This window comes from Callorhinus ursinus, unplaced genomic scaffold (genome assembly GCF_003265705.2).
Source record: "Callorhinus ursinus isolate GAN/ISIS: 27379988/994484 unplaced genomic scaffold, GSC_fseal_2.0 scaffold8, whole genome shotgun sequence".
In the NCBI taxonomy this organism is placed as follows: domain Eukaryota; kingdom Metazoa; phylum Chordata; class Mammalia; order Carnivora; family Otariidae; genus Callorhinus; species Callorhinus ursinus.
Window position 1 is genome coordinate 23,312,713 of NW_027397070.1, and position 14,540 is coordinate 23,327,252.

Here is a 14,540-nt window from a genome sequence, read left to right on the forward strand (position 1 = left end):
CTCCTGTCTCACGTTTAGGTCTTTCAACCATTTGGAGTCTATTTTTGTGTGTGGTGTAAGGAAATGGTCCAGTTTCATTCTTCTGCATGTGGCTGTCCAATTTTCCCAACACCATTCGTTGAAGAGACTGTCTTTATTCCATTGGACATTCTTTCCTGCTTTGTCAAAGATGAGTTGACCATAGAGTTGAGGGTCCATTTCTGGGCTCTCGATTCTGTTCCATTGATCTATGTGTCTGTTTTTGTGCCAGTACCATACTGTCTTCATGATGACAGCTTTGTAATAGAGCTGGAAGTCTGGAATTGTGATGCCGCCAGCTTTGCTTTTCTTTTTGAATATTCCTCTGGCTATTCGGGGTCTCTTCTGGTTCCATACAAATTTTAGGATTATTTGTTCCATTTCTTTGAAAAAGGGGATGGTATTTTGATGGGGATTGCATTGAATGTGTAGATTGCTCTAGGTAGCGTTGACATCTTCACAATGTTGGTTCTTCCAATCCATGAGCATGGAACGTTTTTCCATTTCTTTGTGTCTTCTTCAATTTCTTTCATGAGTATTTTATAGTTTTCTGAGTACAGATCCTTTGCCTCTTTGGTTAAATTTATTCCTAGGTGTCTTATGGTTTTGGGTGCAATTGTAAATGGGATCGACTCCTTGATTTGTCTCTCTTCTGTCTTGTTGTTGGTGTATAGGAATGCCACTAATTTCTGTGCATTGATTTTATATCCTGCCACTTGACTGAATTCCTGTATGAGTTCTAGCAGTTTTGGGGTGGAGTCTTTTGGGTTTTCCACATACAGTATCATATCATCTGCAAAGAGTGAGAGTTTGACTTCCTCTTTGCCAATTTGGATGCCTTTGATTTCTTTTTGTTGTCTGAGTGCTGTGGCTAGGACCTTAATACTATGTTGAATAGCAGTGGTGAGATTGGACATCCCTGCCTTGTTCCTGACCTTAGGGGAAAAGCTCTCAGCTTTTCCCCATTGAGAATGATATTCGCTGTAGGTTTTTCATAGATGGCTTTTATGATAGTGAGGTATGTACCCTCTATCCCTATACTCTGAAGAGTTTTGATCAAGAAAGGATGCTGTACTTTGTCAAATGCTTTTTCTGCATCTATTGAGAGGATCATTTGATTCTTGTTCTTTCTTTTGTTAATGTATTGTATCATGTTGATTGATTTGCGGATGTTGAACCAGCCTTGCAGCCCAGGGATAAATCCCACTTGATCATGGTGAATAATCCTTTTAATGTACTGTTGGATCCTATTGGCTAGTATTTTGGTGAGAATTTTTGCATCCATGTTCATCAAGGATATTGGTCTGTAATTCTCCTTTTTGATGGGATCTTTGTCTGGTTTTAGGATCAAGGTAATGGTGGCCTCATAAAATGAATTTGGAAGTTTTCCTTCCATTTCAATTTTTTGGAACAGTTTCGGGAGAATAGGTATTAATTCTTCTTTAAATGTCTGATAGAATTCCCCTGGGAAGCCATCTGGCCCTGGGCCTTTGTTTGTTGGGAGATTTTTGATGACTGCTTCCATTTCCTTAGTGGTTATAGGTCTGTTCAGGTTTTCTATTTCTTCCTGGTTCAGTTTTGGTAGTTGATACATCTCTAGGAATGCACCCATTTCTTCCAGGTTCTCTAATTTGCTGGCATAGAGTTGCTCATAATATGTTCTTATAATTGTTTGTATTTCTTTGGTATTTGTTATGATCTCTCCTCTTTCATTCATGATTTTGTTGATTTGGGTGATTTCCCTTTTCTTTTTGATAAGTCTGGCCAGGGGTTTATCAATCTTGTTAATTCTTTCAAAGAACCAGCTCCTAGTTTCGTTGATCTGTTCTACTGTTCTTTTGCTTTCTTTTTCATTGATTTCTGGTCTGATCTTTAGTATTTCTCCCCTCCTGCTGGGTTTAGGCTTTATTTGCTGTTCTTTCTCCAGCTCCTTTAGGTGTTGGGTTAGGTTGTGTATTTGAGACTTTCTTGTTTCTTGTGAAAGGCTTGTATTGCTATATACTTTCCTCTCAGGACTGCCTTTGCTGTATCCCAAAGATTTTGAACAGTTGTGTTTTCATTTTCATTGGTTTCCATGAATATTTTTAATTCTTCTTTAATTTCCTAGTTGACCCATTCATTCTTTAGTAGGATGCTCTTTAGCCTCCATGTATTTGAGTTCTTTCCGACTTTCCTCTTGTGATTGAGTTCTAGTTTCAAAGCATTGTGGTCTGAAAATATGCAGGGAATAACCCCAAACTTTTGGTATCGGTTGAGACCTGATTTGTGACCTAGGATGTTATCAATTCTGGAGAATGTTCCATGGGCACTAGAAAAGAATGTGTATTCCGTTGCTTTGGGATGGGATGATCGGAATATATCTGTGAAGTCCATTTGGTCCAGTGTGTCATTTAAAGTCTTTATTTCCTTGTTGATCTTTTGCTTAAATGATCTGTCCATTTTCGTGAGGGGGGCTGTTAAAGTCCCCCACTATTATTCTATTGTTTTCAATGTGTTTCTTCGCTTTTGTTATTAATTGCCTTATATAATTGGCTGCTCCCGTGTTAGGGGCATAGATATTTACATTTGTTGGATCTTCTTGTTGGATAGACCCTTTAAGTAGGATATAGTGTCCTTCCTCATCTCTTGTTACAGTCTTTGATTTAAAATCTAATTGTTCTGATATAAGGATTGCCACCCCAGCTTTCTTTTGGTGTCCATTAGTATGGTAAATGGTTTTCCACCCCCTCACTTTCAATGTGGGTTGTCTTTGGGTCTAAAATGAGTCTCTTGCAGATAGTATATGGATGGGTCTTGTTTTTTAATCCAATCTGATAGCCTGTGTCTTTTGATTGGGGCATTTAGCCCATTTACATTCAGGGTAACTATTGAAAGGTATCAATTTAGTGCCATTGTATTGCCTGTAAGGTGACTGTGACTGTATATTGTGTGTGTTCCTTTTTGATCTATGCTGCTTTTAGGCTCTCTCTTGGCTTAGAGGACCCCATTCAATATTTCTTGGAGGGCTGGTTTCGTGTTTGCAAATTCCTTTAGTTTTTGTTTGTTCTGGAAGCTTTTTACCTCTCCTTCTATTTTCAATGACAACCTTGCTGGATATAGTATTCTTGGCTGCATTTTTCCCGTTTAGTGCTCTGAAGATATCTTGCCACTCCTTTCAGGCCTGCCAGGTCTCTGTGGATAGGTCTGTTGCCAGTCTAATATTTCTACCATTGTAGGTTACATATTTATTCTCCCGAGCTGCTTTCAGGATTTTCTCTTTGTCTCTGAGACTCGTAAGTTTTACTATTAGATGTTGGGGTGTTGACCTATTATTATTGATTTTGAGAGGGGTTCTCTGTGCCTCCTGGATTTTGATGCCTGTTTCCTTCCTCATATTAGGGAAGTCTTCTGCTATTATTTGCTCCAATATACCTTCTGCCCCTCTCTCTCTTTCTTCTTCTTCTGGGATCCCAATTATTCTAATGTTGTTTCGTCTTATTGTATCACTTATCTCTTGAATTCTGCCCTCTTGATCCTGTAGTTGTTTCTCTTTTTCTCAGCCTCTTTATTTTCCATCATTTGGTTAGATTTTGGTTCTTTTATTTCTCCAGAAAGGGTTTCTTTAATAACTTCCACACTTTTTTCAAGCCCAGCTAGTATCTTTAAAGTCATGATTCTGAACTCTAGGTCCGACATCATACTAATGTCCATATTGAGTAGGTCCCTGGCAGACGGTACTACCTCTTGTTCTTTTTGCTGAGGTGATTTTTTTTGTCTTGTCATTTTGTCCAGAGGAGAACAGATAAATGAGAGAACAAAATGCTAACAGGTTAACAATGTCCCCAGCAAATATACTCTATACAAATCAGAAAAGACCTGAAACCAGGGGAAAAGAAAGGGAAAGAAAGAAAAAAGAGAAAAAAAAAGATAAAAACAAAAACAGAACAATACAAAAAAAGCAGAATATGATCAAATATGATCAGGCTAGTGAATAGATCAGTGCCACACACTAGATTTTGGACGTATTTTGGTCTGTTAGAAGAAAGTGCCTCCTAAAATTTTAAAGGAAGAAAGACATACATGTACAAAATAAGGGTTGATACAATGAAGGGATGGAAGATGACTGTAAAGATGAAAATTATAAAAGATTGTATAAAAGGAATTGATAAGTTGTTTGAAAAAAGAAAGATTTAAAAAAAAAAAAGGAGAGAATGTGATCAGGCAGGAGACTAGAACAAAGCCATACACTAGTGATTTAGGGTATATTTTGATCTGTTAGAAGAAACTGTATCTCAGGGCGCCTGGGTGGCTCAGTCGGTGAAGCATGTGCCTTCAACTCAGGTCGTGATCCCAGGGTCCCAGGATCGAGCCCCACGTAGGGGTCCCTGCTCAGCGGGGAGTCTGCGGGGAGTCTGCTTCTCCCTCTGACCCTCCCCCCTGCTTGTCCTCTCTCTCTCTCTCTCTCTCTCTCCCCTCCTCTCAAATAAATAAAATCTTTAAAAAAAAAAAAGTAGAAACTGTATCTCAAAATTTTAAAGAGAGAACAACTTATATATATATGTCAAAAATAAAGGTAACTACTATGAAGGGATTAAATATTACTCTAAAAATGAAAAATAAAAAATGTTTTTTTTTAAAAGGATTGATAAGATGTTGGTTTAAAAAGGGAAAAATAAAAATAAAAAAACAGTTAAAAAATTAACTTTGATGAACTAATGAATCATGGTAAAAAAAAAAGTCATGAATTCTATGTGCAGTATTCCCCTAGCGCTGGAGTTCTCCCGTTCTCCTTGATCGGTAAACTTGGTCTTGGCTTGCGGGCTGTTCGTGCTGATCTTCTGGGGGAGGGGCCTGTTGCCGTGGTTCCCAAATGTCTTTGCCGGAGGCTGAATTGCCCCGCCCTTGTCGGTCTGGTCTAAGCAAGCTGCTCGGGTTTGCTCTCAGGAGCTTTTGTTCCCTGCAAGCTCTCAGTACAGCTTTGGAGGACCAGGGTGAAAATGGTGGCCTCCCACTCTCTGCCAGGGTGAAAATGGTGGCCTCCCAATCTCCACCCAGAGGAGTTGAGAACTCGGGGCCCTGCTCCTCAGTGCGCCCCCTGAGAAAAGCAGTCAGTCACTCCCATCTCCCTGGTCTCCGGCCGCACTCCGTGCTCACCCGGCCTCTGACTGAGTGTTTGTCTCTGGCACCCGACCCTGTGTGGAGTCTCCAAACCCAGCAGATCCCTGTGGTGTGTTCCCGCGCGGCTCTTCCGGGGGTAGAAAGGGGAGTCTCCCCGGCTTTGCCGCTTGTTGGGTCCCTGCTGGAGGAGCAGTGGCCCAGCTGGGCCCCGGATCACAGTTTATGGCAACCCCGAGCTGAGAGCCTGCGCCTCGGCTCTATCTCTGCAGCCGGCTTCCCCGCTCCGATACCTGGGAGCCCTGCTGCACTTAGGCACCCCCGGTCTTTCTGTGACCCCAAGGATCCTGAGACCACACTGTCCCGGGAGGATTCCACCCCCGCTTAGCCACTGGAGCGAGCGACGTCCCTCAGTGGAGCCGGCTTCTAAAAGTTCCGATTTTGTGCTCCGCGGCTCTAGCACTTGCCAGAAGTGGCCGATGGAGGCCCCTCCCCCGCCGTCTATCCTCCCGAATATCGCCTTGGATTCACTTCTCCGCACGTCCTACCTTCCAGTAAGTGGTTGCTTCTCTGTTCAGAGAGTTGTTGCTACTCTCCTCTTCAATTTCCTGTTGAGTTCGTAGGTGTTCAAAATGGTTTGATCCCTATTCAGCTGAATTCCTGAGACCAGATGAAATCTAGGTCTCCTACTCCTCTGCCATCTTGCTCTGCCCCCTACTCATCAGGGTTCTTGAGTGAAAAGTAGAAAGACATCTGATCAAATAATCAACTTCTTTATTGAGAGGGAATTTGCAAGTCTATTCCATACAGTCCTTAGGGGCTCTTTGAACAGGACATATCAATGTTTCTTACACATTTCCCCTACTTTACCTTCACAAAGACATTATAAGAATTCAAGAGCTTATTGCAGCCTTCTTACTGGTCTCTCTGTCACTATTTTCTCCTGCCCTCAATTTATTCTACACCCTGATGAGGTTACACATTTTCTAAAGGTGAAACACTCAGTTTTTCAACAAGGAAACCTAAACTTCTTGGCTAGCATTCAAGAATCTAGATGGTTTGTCACCACGCTACTGTTTGTGGCTTCCTTTCCATTGTTCCACTTAGTATACCATAAACTCCAGAAAAAGGGGAGTTTGATCGGCTGAATGTGCCCTTAACTTCCTTGACAATGCCCTTGTAACTTAAGCTGTTCTCTTTACTGTACTGCTTCTCTCTTCATTCCCATGCTCTCCCCTTTTGAAATCTTTTAAAACTTTAAAAACACAGCTCAAATGACCGCCGCCTGGGTGGCTCAGTCCGTTAAGTGTCCGATTCTTGATTTTGGCTCAGGTTATGATCCCAGGGTCCATGCTCAGCAGGGAGTCTGCTTGAGGGTTCTCTCTCTCTCTCTACCCCTGCTCACACCTTCTTTCCCTAAAATAAACAAATAAAATCTTTAAAACAAAACAAAACAAAAAAACACAGCTCAAATGATTAATTCTCCTTTAACCTTTCCAGGATAATTTTCAGTCACTATTCAGGTCTCTCATTTTGGGGCTTCCCACAGGGAATTTCATTCTTCCATTAGTGAAATGTTTTATTATTATATTTAATCTCCCCTACTGGATGTTAAGCTTTGTGGAGCAGATCCCGAACCTTATTTTTAATTCTTATGACACTAACTAGCAAAATACCTGGCACATAGTAGGCCTTTAATAGACATTTATTTTCATTAAAGATTATAATGATATAAATCTCTGTGTATTAAATATTTAATTAAAAGTAAATAAACAATTATATTTTAAGGAAAGTGTTATTTCCCAAGAGCAAGTATTCCTTCATGTCTAAAATGTCAAGTTGTTTCCACTTGAGAAAAACATAAAAAGCAACACTATTAAGACAAATATAGTACAAATCAACCTAGGAAATAAAATAATTATACGTTTGAATCAATAACATTTTGAATATGTACTATAAATATATGCTATTATTTGATAATTATATCTAGTTTAAACTAAATCCAATAAAAATTAAATGATACTCCTTATTTCAAAGCAGTAAGATATTAGAATTGAATTTTGGAGTTATGTCTAAAATCATGTTATGGTGTTTAATATTTTGAAATGGCAAGAAGTGCTCTGCACTTGGAGATTTCTTTCCAATATTTTTCTCTAAGATGCTTGAGTTAACCCAATAACTATCTCTTTTTTTCTGTACTAACACCATTTAAGGTTATATGATTTTTGTTTTGTTCATGTTCAAGCTCCATCACTAAAACATGAGCTTAAAATTCTTAATCTTTCTTCTATTCTTTGGTGTACTGTGCATGTATGAATACATTCATGTCAACTGTTTTTTTAGAAGGCATGATAATCTAGAATTTGGTCAAGAAATTTTATATCAGATAAATATACCAAATATCAACTCTGAGGATGCATGGAAACAAAAAAAAGGTATTTTTGTTTATTTTTGTGTGGAGATAAATGAAGAAAGGAACAGAGTGATACTAAAGACACTCAGAGTGAAAATAGACTTCAGAATGACTGTCTCAGAAGGGAGTGATATCATCAACATGGTGGGAGACATTGTTCTTTCCTGAATTGGCTCCCCTTTAGGTGGACAACAAGGAACAACTATTCATGGATACCACTGAGAGAATCCTAGAACATGGCGGTGAGGCTGAAGCATCCTCCTGTTACACAGAGACCAAGACAGACTACATTAGAAAGGTAAGCAGGGGGGGAGGGGGTGCTGGGTGGCTCAGTTGGTTAAGTGTCTGACTTGGCTCAGGTCATGATCTCAGGCTTATGGGATTGAGCCCCATGTTGCCCCCAGTCCCTCTGGGTTGCCCTCTGTTGCCCCATATCAGGCTCCCCACTCAGCAGGGATTCTGCTTGTCCCTCTCCCTCTGCCCCTACTCCTGCTTATGCTCTCTGTCTCTCTCAAATAAATAAAATCTTTTAAAAAAAGAAAAAAGAAAGGTAAGACGAGAAGTTATACCTGACCACATTGCCCCTTGCCCAGGCTGAGGTCTTCTCTGTGCTTACAGGTGCTTCAGTGGGTAAAGAGAGCCAAGGGTAAATATCCATCTTCCCCAGTGTTGTGGGTTATTTGTTGGGAGTTCTGACTCCACTCTCATCCCACAGGAATCCCAGGGCCATCTCTGGGGCTTGACCACTAGTGGGGCATTTCCCACTTGTGACCGGGAAATGGGGAGGGGGTTGCTATAACCAGCACTCTGATCTTGGCAGAATTACTGGCTCCATAGAGGATATAGATGGAACAAAATAGACAGCATTAAGAGAAATTACTTTGAAGCCTGACTCACAAGTTAAATTCTGGTTTGCCCATGTACTAGGGGTATGTTCTTTGGCAAGTGACTTAGTATCTCTGTTCCTTGGTTTCCCTGTTGGTAAAGTATAATAATAGAAGCTACCTCATCAGGTTATAGTATTAAAATACTTATTTTATGTTAAACATTGAGAAACTTATCCATTCTACATAAATGACAGTTGTAATTATGTCAGAAGCACTTTAGATACCCAGGAATACTAATAATACCTAACACTTTGTATAGAACTTACCCTGTGCCAGGCACTTGACATATATTGCCTCATTTAATCCATTCAATTACTTTCTGGGTGCCAACAGGAATGTAATAGCATACTCAGAACGGGTAATGTAAGGATAGTTGAATCTACTTCATGAAGGGCTTGCATGGCGGGGGGACTTACCCTCTCTAGGTCTGAAGGGGCAAATGGAGTTGCTTGGACTTGGTATATGTAACTATATGAAGAGGGTTGCCAACCAGGAGCTGTGGTCTTTGATATGTGACTGTAGCCAATCTACAGTAACCTGGAAAAAAGAGAGGAAGATAAATGTGCCTACATCACACCCCCACCATCTATATCTCTGGTCTAAGGTAGAAGGCAAGAGACCTCAATGATTTGGTTCATATTAGTAAGCCTCTCTAAGCACAGAGTAGATTAAGGATAAGTAAAGAGGGGAATCTGGTGGGCAAACATAAGATATACAGCACAAAACTTTATGGAATAAGAGTTATTGCTATACTCAGGTAGAGAAGAAAAAACTGACACTCTGGAAGGTTGCATAATTTCTAGTACCAACTTGCTAAGCAAAGGATGGAATCAAAGTTTGAACCCAGACAATCTAGCTCCCAAGATGATGCTCTTAAATAATATCCCGTACGGCACAGTAGGTATCTACTGGAATTTACATGTAGCAAAAGCAGAAATCAAAGGACTCATCTTTCAGAGAAAATTATCTTAGAAAATAGGGGAAGTCACGAGAATGATATTGCTGCTATAATTTATTTTAACTAATAAAGGGTAATTGAGGAAGTAGAAGTGTTAGAAACTTGGGAAAAGTGGACCCTTTATAGTTCATAAAAATCACTAGTGGAATATACAGTAGAGTTGGGTTTTTTATATTTGAGTGAGACATTTGAAAGTGCCAAACAGGAAAAGAACATCATATTTATATTTTGGATGTAGTACAAGAAGAACACAGAAGGGAAAGTTCTGTGGCTTAGGGCCATCCACACATTACATTGTTTGAGAATAAGTTCCCATTTTTCTTTCAACTTCCCTCTTAAGAACTGGTAGTCTGAAACTAATCATGATAACAGGGAAATTAATCCCAAGACATTTGAGGAGATTGTTCAAGAGCATTGAGTCAGATCAAAGAAGCTTAAGTCACTAACTAGCTCTAGATAAATTAACTTTGTAAGGACATTTGTGCAGTCTTAACCTTTTCCCCATTCCCAGTGCTAGACACTTTCGTTCAATGTCTTGGTGCCTCAAATTCAACCTGTAAAAATAGTTCATTCTCCATACCCAAACTTGCTCCTACTTTTCCATTTTTTCTTAAACTTGGTCTCTTCATTCACTTGATTCTCCTAGTTATATGTTCCTGAAGCTTCATAATCAACTGTCTTATCATTTGATGAGCCAATCGTTTTTTCCGATGCTGCTTGGCAAGCAATCTACCATTTCTTAAATCTCAGATTCTTTGCAATCCCACTCAAGTAGTTCTAGTTCAGTCTTTAATTACATTAATGCAAGAACTGTTATATTGATTGTGTACAAGGAAATACAAGGCTGAGTAATATGCTGCTCATGCTTTGAATGATCTCATCATTTAGTCTGTCTGCCTCCTGAGCTATTGTGTCATTTCTTTTCTGGCCCCTTTTACCCATCTTCACACCAGTGTAATATATCCCGAGGACTGCCAAGAGTGACAGCCCCAAAATAGAGATCTGATCATATCACAACCCAATAGTTTTCACCTGTGCCTTTCCTGAATTACCAAAATTCCACTATGGATGAATAAACAGTATAGAAGTTGTTCTAAAGTTTCTTCTTTTCTCAGCTGGAAGGGCTGTGGAGTGGGTGGTGAGTAAAGAAAAACAAAAGTAACTTCTCTTGTAGGAAAATCTCTGAGCTTGATTATTCAATGTTGATGACTCAAAGGAAAACCAAAACCCTAAGAAACTCATTAGGTTAACATTTGGTTTATGAATTTGGAAAAACATGTCTTTTTCTAATTATTTTAAGGCACTATATTCCAAAAGTTTTATAGTAGAAAGTGGGATATAAGCTTCAAAATTAATTATGCAGCTATTTAATAGGATTTTAATGCTCACTTGCCTTTTAAGAATACTGCATAAAACAGAGAAAATAAAAGAGCAAATTGCTGTATTATAGTCTGAACTATAAAAGGAATAAAGACTTAGTTTCTTGCCTAGCATTCCTAAAAATCTATTTTAAATTCTGTGATAAAATTATTCCTCAAATTTAAATACTCTAATGATGATATTAGATTCAGTCCCTTCCATCATTTTATTTAAACTTTCCTAATTTTAAGAAATAAGAGGGAAGATGAAATCTACAGTGATGGACAACACAGTACTGATTTGAAGGAATATTATATTTCCTCAAGAGTAAGTATTTCTCCTCCAAGCAGTGCCCAGATAGGGCATCTCTAATTATTTCAATTTACTAGACTTAATAATTTTACTCACAACAGAATGAGACAGTTAAAATGTCATTTCACAGATAAGGAAATTGAGGTGCATAAAGTTGAAATAATTTGCCCAGGGTCACATTGTTATTAGGAACTGGAACTGGAATTTAAGCCCCAGTTTTTTGGGTCATATTGCACATTCCTAGGGCTTTCCATTTTGCACCATTCTTCCAGTCAATATTTTTAGTAGACTATTTACCACTGCAAATATTCCAAATCCAATTACAGAAGTACTCAGGGGTGAGTTAAATTTTGGCCTCCAAATGCTGCTCACTGGGACTGTGGTATGGTCCCTCAAAAACTGTCTTGATTTATCCGTAGTCTTTCCTCTTGGCTTGTTTCAGAGGGCTTAAATGCTGCTTCCACAAATATCTCACTGTCCTATTATCGCCACTATTTCTAAGGTTTTCTTACACCTGCAACATAGGCCTCCAGGTTCATTTTTTCCTGATTTCCACCCCTTCTGCACTCTCTCTCTTATAGGCTACTCTCTTATTCTTCTATACAACTTACGATTCACTTCCATTCCTTGCTTTTCTATCCCACAGTCATCTGCTCCCACTATAACTTTGCTTCTTATGGTGGTATTTTATTCTTTGTCTCCAGTCATCTTGTAAAGGATCCTTTCTTTTCCTTTAAAAACCTCCATATTTAGAAGGAAACATTTTATTCCTGAGTAAGCCCGGCGAGGAAAACAAATTCTCTCAAAAACAGTGCAACCATCTTCATGTGGCTTTTTTCCTCCTCAAATTTAAACCACCTTCTGTTCCAAGAACATTTACATAAGTAGTTGAAAGGTTGTTAGATAGAAATGCCAACGTGGTGAATTGGTGAATTTTCTTTTTAATCCTCTGCTATCCACCTGCATTTACATCTGTTCACCTTTCTTACATAAGACCATGTGACTATTCATGATATAAATGACTTGTCCTACCTTGGTAATGATGTTTGAAAAATAACACAAAGTTAGCAACAAAATTTTTTTTCAATGACTAACACCCAAGTAAGACCTTACTATTGATAACCAGGAATAATTTGTAAATCGCTGGATTTCTTAACCTGAGTGTTTCAATGATTTGAATTGCTAGCTCTTTCTTTTCCCAGTTGTCTCTGCTAAGACACAAAAAAATAGGTATTATTTGAAAAAAATTTCCTAAATATTAAAAAAATTCCCTCATCAATACAAATTACACTTGGAAAAATCTGACCCAGATGCTTTTCTATAAATTTTGAAAATATATACCAGATGAAATAAGGGTAATTAAAAAACCAGGAATTCTAAACACTTTTCACCGAGTCCAACTTTTTGGATAAGCAAGTCTTGCTATATAAGCACTCAAAGTAAAAATTGTAGTGTAATTTAGGTAGTATCAGAGCTGATTTGGTGTTAGAGTCATATGATCCTTCTAGTTTCTTTTGCAAGAACCAGGTAATTAGGCACATATTATTTGGAGTTTGCATGTTATCAGCTTTCTATCAATTTTGGAAGGCAGATACAGGTGCCCTGGAAAAATTCTGAATCATAAATAATTGAAAGGTGGGTTCTTTAGATTATACAAGATTTTAACTGATTCCTACCACGGTCACAAGATACACAATGTTAGGATAGGAATTAGAGTGTCTGGTGGATTTTTATTGCTGTTTAGAGTCAATCTTTTGCATAGTCAATCCTATTCATCTACAATATATACATAATTTTATCATCCATTATTTAAAACCATCCAAGAAAGATGTTATTCTTACACTGAGGAGAGAAGCAAGAACTCAGAACAAGAATGGAGCTTGACATTTGACAGTGTGTTCTGAAGCAAAAGCTTACGTGTCTTATGCTCATCACTAGAATTGTTATGTCCGAACTCACACAGGAAGCTCAGGAACCTTTGCAGAACAGGGAACCACACAATTCCAACCCTGTAATTTATTTCTATTCCCAAGCAGAATAGATGTGCTCTTGTTATATTTGGCCGCTCTAGGTCTGATGAGGCAGAAAATTATATGCGGATCCTGGGAATGGCCATGTTGTGATAAGAACTTTTGTTCAAAAACTAGGCAAACTGGACTCCGTAGGACTGGATTTTAAGAGGAAAAATGATGCTTTTGACCAGTAATTACTAAACACTGGTGCTGGGACTAGTCTTAGTTGTGTGTGTGTGTGTGTGTGTGTGTGTGTATACACATATACATATGTATCTATAAATATGTACTTAATATTTTGTGTGAAATGAGATAAGGAAAGATACTCAGTTTTCACATTTATTAAATAGAAAGAATTATTCTTTTAGATAATGAATTTCCTGTATTTTAAGAAAAATGCTCTTTTATAAAACGGTAGTAAAAAATTTAGTGGAAATAGTTGTGTGTTTTTTTTTTGTTTTTTGTTTTTTTTAATAGTAGAGACTATGTGCCAGGTACTGTTCTTAGCTTTTTATAAACACTAGCCCAGAGGGGGATACCTTAAAAAATGGCCACATATTATTTGTTGCTTCTCTCTGTAAGATGTGGAGTTTACTCTCTCCTTCCAATCCCTGTGATTTCCTATGAGCAATAGAAAGTGGCAGAAATAACATTTTTGTTACTTCTCAGCCTCAGCCTCAAGGTGCTTTTATAGTTTCCACTCTCTCATTTAAAATGCTGCTTACCTCAATGTAAGAAACTCCAGTGGTCCACCACAGATGTGAGTAGGGCCATCTTGAACTATCCAACTTTGCAACCCCTGGATGAATACATTATGAATTTAATGAATGATCCCAAGAGAGAGCAGCAGAAGAAATGTTTTGCTGAATCCAGCCCAGGTTGCAGAATCCTGAGCAAACTGAATGGTTACTATTTTAAGCCACTCAGTGTGGGATTGGTTTTTATGCAACAAGGGCTGTATAATGCACTTCATTATTTACTACGCCACTACAGCAGTTCTCTCCTTTGCCTTCTGCAGTTTCATTTACCCATGGTCAACAGCGATCTGGAAGCAGGTGATCCTCCTCTGACGTATCATCAGAAGGTCACTGGGAGCCTAACCCTCTGTCATGACACCTAAATCATTCACCTCACTTCATCTCGTCACATGGGCATTTTATCACCTCACATCATCAAAAGAAGGGTGAGTACAGTACAAGAAGATATTTTGAGAGACAGATCACATTCACATAACTTTTATTACAGTGTATTGTTATAATTCTTCTTTTTTATTATTTATTATTGTTAATCTCTTACTGTGCCTAATTCACAAATTAAACTTTATCATAGGTATCAATGTATAGAAAAAAACATATATACGATTCAGTACTATCTGCAGTTTCAGACATCCACTGGAGGTTTTGGAACATACGCCCTGTGGATAAGGGGGGACTACTGTTGTATAACTTTCTAGTATGCTATTACTGTCCCCATTTTACAAATGAGGA

General features: G+C 38.5%; 1 long non-coding RNA gene across 1 annotated transcript in view; it reads left to right on the forward strand.

Annotated features, from left to right (window-relative positions):
* The window catches only part of LOC112821763 (uncharacterized), a 100,929-nt gene extending 86,700 nt beyond the window's left edge, over nucleotides 1-14,229 (forward strand). The window contains exons 3-4 of the long non-coding RNA XR_003207541.2: nucleotides 7,710-7,823; nucleotides 14,072-14,229. This is a non-coding gene — a long non-coding RNA (uncharacterized lncRNA). The remainder of the gene's footprint in view (nucleotides 1-7,709; nucleotides 7,824-14,071) is intronic.
* The last annotated feature ends 311 nt before the right edge of the window (nucleotides 14,230-14,540 follow it).